Source organism: Geospiza fortis, unplaced genomic scaffold, assembly GCF_000277835.1.
Source record: "Geospiza fortis unplaced genomic scaffold, GeoFor_1.0 scaffold383, whole genome shotgun sequence".
Taxonomy (NCBI): Eukaryota; Metazoa; Chordata; class Aves; order Passeriformes; family Thraupidae; genus Geospiza; species Geospiza fortis.
Genome location: NW_005054484.1, coordinates 907,395 through 913,394, shown reverse-complemented (window position 1 = coordinate 913,394; position 6,000 = coordinate 907,395). Strand labels below are relative to the sequence as shown.

General features: G+C 41.6%; 1 protein-coding gene across 1 annotated transcript in view; it reads right to left on the bottom strand.

Moving 5' to 3' along the window:
* Window positions 1-6,000, bottom strand: part of PEPD (peptidase D) — a 148,495-nt gene that overhangs the window by 40,300 nt on the left and 102,195 nt on the right. The gene's annotated exons all lie outside the window — the stretch shown is intronic.

Here is a 6,000-nt window from a genome sequence, read left to right as displayed (position 1 = left end):
GGATCAGAAATCAGTAAATAACCAAATCACCATTTGGACCAGACAGCATTTGAGCAAACAACCCCCCTGGTTCATCATGTATTGATTGCAGGAAGGCACATTTTACACACAAGATTTTGATCTTGATACAGTATTTGTGTGACCTCCTGATTTCTGTGGTAATGAGTCAGAGTTGAAATCTGTGAATTTAATTCTTCTTCCAACCACCCCAAACAAATCACCACAAGAAATATGATTTTCCTTCACTGTGTTCGAAAACCTTGGAGTTTTCCTCCTCTTGCTGCTTTCTCACAGCAGGGTCAGTCAGACAGCACAAGCAGAAGGCAGGGCACTCCACTGGGGCAGCCTCTCTGCCACTGACTCCTAATTACAGCAGCACTTAGGGAAACTCTGCAGTGTGGCTCTGTCCCCAAGCAGCATGTGTGACTAGGTAAGGATAAAAATAAACTACCACAAAAATTGCTATCACACTCTGCTGTAGCTGATCACCATTTCCAACACAACTGCACTGAAAGCAATGCACAGGGAGTAAACAAAGGCAATCATGATAAAACTGAAGAATATTTCAGCAGGGCTAGGGCTCTTCTTGCTGCATTGCACACACAGACACATGAAGATTTACTCCAAGAACTTGTAAAATCCACTCTACAATTTCCTCCAAGAACAAATCTCTGCCCTGAGTGAGTCTCTGCCCTGCCTGGAGTCTTTGCCACCCTCCCCAGACTGGGCAAGGTTCAGCTGCAGAGACTTGCAGGACTGGAACATCAGGAACTGCCCCAGTGGCTGCAGCTGCATGAGGCTTAAAGCTGCAGGAGCAGCTCCTTGGCAGAGAGAGAGCAAAGTTATCTGTGTTACCAGGCTGGTGCACACAGCACAGCTGTCCACCTAAATACAGAATATGGAATGTTAAACCAGAGAGTTGCTAGTTGAAAAAAGATACAAAGCAGGCAGCGAATGTCAGGGTGAAAAAACCACAACTGGACACCAGAACAGGAACTGTAAACCAGCCTGGCCAAACCTCAAAATCAGAAACCCCATCAACACTGCCTAAATTTTGATTTTATGGTTAGACTCACTTCTAAAAATTACTAAAGATGCACATAAAAAAATCTACAGACACAGAAAAGCAGTTGCAGCAACTGAGGATCGTGGAAGAAGCTGCTCCATGCTGTATTGTACCAACAAGAAACAGATCAGTTCTAAACCTTTGAACCCATCCCAGACTGACCCTTTCAAAGCCACAAATCAAGTTTCAAGCTGCTCTGTGGGCTCTGCAGCAGGGCTGTGGCCTAACTGTTGCACTTACAAGTGTAAATGCCAATGCAGCATGGTGACAGTAAAGCTGTGACTTACAACTTGAGAACTCCCTGAACATGTCTACTGGAAGTTGCTATGCTTTGTGTATTTTATTGTATATTTTACCCTGCAAAGTAGTTATTCTGAACTTACCAGAGGCAGAATTTTACCTATGTCTTTAACCTTACAATTATCAGCATTTTCTCAAACCCATTCATCACTCAGTGGTTGTTAAATAATTTTTGAGTTACTGGAGAACTGAGCAATGGAAAAAAAAAGATCACAAAGCTGATGGTACACCAAAACAAGGCTCACAAGCTAGGAAGCACCATTTGTTCAGGTCTCTTGGCTTCCAGACAAGAGGAGACATGAGGGAAGATGATCTTTCAAATTCCACCACAGACCATCCAGTCTGTATGCTTCAGTGAGAAAGCATCCAAACCAAATGGGACATCTGGGAGATATTTTGGCTCTTATCAGGAATTCTCTTCCATTTAACTTCAGTTGGGAACATATCCATTAGCTAAAATGTTGCCTAAGACATGGAAATAGCCAAAATACTGTAGTTATACTGAGAAAATAATGGGAGCCTGAAAAGATCCCAGTTTCATATATTTGCTTGACAGGCAAAATAAATGGTGAAGCACATTTACATCAAATCAAATAAAATGTTTTACAGCTATTATCTTTTCCTGTTGACTAACCAGAAAAAAAATTTTAAAAGAAGGTTCCTTATAAAAAACACATTTACTTTACACTGAAATTAGATGGTAAATTGAAAAAGATTCTACTAGTGCATTCTAGTTTGTTCTCAACTGCATGTACAAAATTACCTGTCTGATAATGTAATTTTAAAGGGGTCACATACAGAAACAACTACTTAATGTTATTTGGACTGTTATCAAATGTAGCAGCAATAGAAACAAATTAAAGGCAGAAGTGAGAACAGGCCTACAGGCATCTTGATCTATAGCTTACCTCTTAAGAGCTGTTTAAAACCAGAACAACATATGCAATAATATCATAAACATTCACCCTATCACATTTCCCTTTTAGATGAATTAAGTGCTGCACATGTAGCAGACTGTGTATGTCATCATTACATATACATTGCACATACTTCACATTTTGTATGACAAAACTTAACTGTGAGTTCAGTTTTCTGCTGAATGATGAAAAACTCCATTCTAAAAAGACCCTTTCACCACTCCTTTTGCAGCAAGAACACAATTGTGAATTGCTGATTTCAACGAGATGCTAAGGCTGAGGCAGTCAGGTTTCTGAGGCATTTGAAAGGGATGCTGACCAAAGAGAGACACTGGGTTTTATGTCAAACTGTTCATTAATTCAGCTTGGAGCTGAGGAGGCCAGCTCAATCTCTTTCAAAGCCTTCTGAGAGGAAGCTAATCTTGCTTTGCATCATTTTGTTGTGAGCAAAAGCAACGGACACCTTCATTTCAGGGTGAAAATGCATGATGTAGAAAGCAGATCTAACAGCCAGAAGACCTGAGCACTCCATGAAACTCCATGCTACTGTTTCAATTTATTTTCTAGAATGACCAGGAAGCTACACCATAGGTGAAAGATGCATAGCAAAAATAGTCTAAACTTCTTGGAATTATGGACATAGGTCTCCCAGTGGAGGCTTCAGTTCTGTGTGTATACACAATCTTTCCTACAAAACATATTGCAAAATACTGTAAACATTACTAACTAAAACTGAACAATGCAAAATATAAGAAAAATCAGATAACATGCCAGTTGTTCTACTGACAGAATGCCTTACTTATGAACCAGTAATCCAACATTAGCCAACGTTGTTGGAATACAACGTTCCCTCTGCCTGCTTTATAAGCCACCTTCAAAAATAACTAAGAGCATTTAATTACTTTCACAGGGAAAAACATAAACCCACAAGTTTAAATCATTTTGCACATAAACCAGTATCACAGTCAAAAAGGAGAGACGTGTGTGACATGCCACAGCATTGCAGAAAGGCTTGGCTGGACATGCCCCTCCTCAGAGCAGCTCCCCAGCCCTTCCCAGCAAGTCCCTGCAGCATCCTGCCATGTACAACACAACTGGGGCTCTGCTCCCCGTGCAGGAACCCAGCAGGGAAGTTTGGAGGAAATATTTCAAGTCCTGTCAATTTTAAAATGAATACAGGTTTGTAAGTCAATGCTGGAACTGAAACACAACGTGATGCACAAAAGCTCCTTTCCCCTCCTTTCCCTCTGAAACAAAATGGATGAGTAAGACATGGCTGTGTTACTTTCACAGAATATTGGCACCACAAAATGCAGATTTATAGTTACATTTTTTGCTTTCAAGCCAAGAAAAATAATATGCATTTTGATATTGATTTTAGCTTTCTTAACCTTTGACTGTGAAGCACCATGAACACTTTGCGTAACATTTAAATTTGAACACTGTGGACTATAAAAAGTCATAGTTCTTTTCTTCATAAAGTCACTGTATACCATTTTTCAAAAATAAAGCATCATCTTCCTTTAAGCATGTGTTTTACTTTTATAGGCTTGCTGACACTTTTATTGTCAAATAATTCGAAACTGCCAGGCAATGAAGCAAATTATGGCCAATATCACAATGGGAAGCAATACTTTATTTGGGATATCTGAGCCATGTGTATGAATTGTTATGATCCAAGCACCAAGCCAACCCAAAGACAAGCTCTCGCAGGCATTTTTTGGGAAGCCTACATCTACTCCCACGAGCTAACACATAAAGCTGTCACCTTCCTGCTCCACAGAGCTGCTTGATCTGTACACTCAGAGCTGGATCTCCTCATGATGGTTATAAAAGAATTACTCTTGTGCAGCTGTTCATGTGGCAGAGCGATGACTGGGGTGAAACCCAGGTGGATGTCCTTGTGCAATGCACCCCGACCCAGTGTCCTACTGAGCATCACCCACCTGCAGCCCACCTCCTCCCCAGTCTGTTCTCAGGACAAAATCTCCCCTTCCCCTGGGTGGGTTTGCAAGACTAGCAAGCAGAAAACTGATCCTGCCCTATCTTACTGTGCCCTCCTCACTCCTCAGGTTAAACAGGTGTGAAAACTGAAGCACTTTACTCAGCAACATTTACTGAGGTTTGAGCCATTACCAACCAACACACCTATGAGCAGCCACACACATGAACTGGTGCCAGCCAGTCTTAGGACATCAGCAATAAAGGTACACACAGTTTTGTCTTCCTCTTACTGCCATAAAAGCAAGTCACCCCCAGCTGGAGATTTATGCGGTGTGATCTCAGCATACTCTGCTCCGAGTTCACAGAGAGCACTCTGTGCTTTACACCTCATGCAGCAATTAAATCCTTAAGTATTCACACACTCACAAAATCCAACTGTTTGTTTGGTTAAACACTTCTAAGGCAATTTCAAGCTTAAGGGAACTAGGTATCAGCATTTCTATGAGATATGTTTTGGAGACAGGCCAACTGATGTGGAAATCGGGTGGTTTAATAGGAGACCACAAGAATGAATTAATGTAAATGATATCACAAGGAAGAAAACAGAGAGATAAGTGACACATACTCTTTCATACACTTGCATTTTGACTAGCCAAGAGTTATCAATTAAAAAAGCAACACCTGGTAAGATAAGATCACAAACCCCAAGAGAGAATTGGGACAGCAGAGTGTGTAGTCCTACTGTGCTCAGGAAGAGGTTTTTTAAGAGAAGCTTTGCTGTTACCAGCTTCCATCTGACATAGCAGACAAGGAACTTGTACTGGCTCTGTCTTGAAGCCAGGCTTGGCTCACTGGTTTAAAGCCAGCTTTTTGTCATCAGCACCCATGGAATCAAGAATAACCTTTAAAAAGTGTTGGGGAGTACTTTTTGTGTAGGAAATTTGATTCTGAGTATTCACAAAAAATCAAGTTTTGTTTAAGCCTCCTGTTCAAAAGGAGAGGCTGTAGCCACACAGGTAAATGTACTTACAGCTGCATGACTACTCTCCACCCAGCTGCAAGTCAGGTAACCATGGGGTCCCACACTTGTTGTTTCTCCTCAACTGTCCTTTCATCTTGTCTACCTTCTCCATGACTTTTTTATCATTGCTCATCTTGCACCACTGTCTCACTTCACAGGCTTGCCCAAACTATCTCAAAGATTATGGGAGTCTTGTCTCAAACTCTTCTCACAGAAGATGACAAAATCTACCACTAACTAAGCTTTGCTCAGTTCGAGTGTAATAAAAATAAACATTTCTGTCTACACTGAATTTTGAAGGAGAGAGGATTGCCTGCCTGGATCTCTACAATTCCAACTACAGAGACTTCAGTGGCTGTAGCACACAAAAGTTTGAGCTGGCTGGATTAAAAAAATAGAAAAGAAAGCAAGTGAACACAAAAGCTTCAGTGGGTGTTGGTGCCTGCACTGCTCAGGTTCCCCCTCAATCACAGACACAGGGCAGTGGCTCACAGAACCAGAGCAGCAGTGTGCTGGTGGGAGCTGTGCCCCTGCTCTGCTGCTTCAGCCCTGATGCTGAGAGAAAACCAATAGAGTGTGGGAGTGTCCTCTCTCACAATGGTTTGTGCCAAGCAGACCTTCAGATCCATTCCTCCCATAGGATATGAAATCTAAATCTCACTGGATGTACCAATGAGCTGCATGCAAGAGCTGCTTCAGTAAACACCCATGTACACTAGTAGGATTGCTATTTTCATCCACAGCCTAAGAAG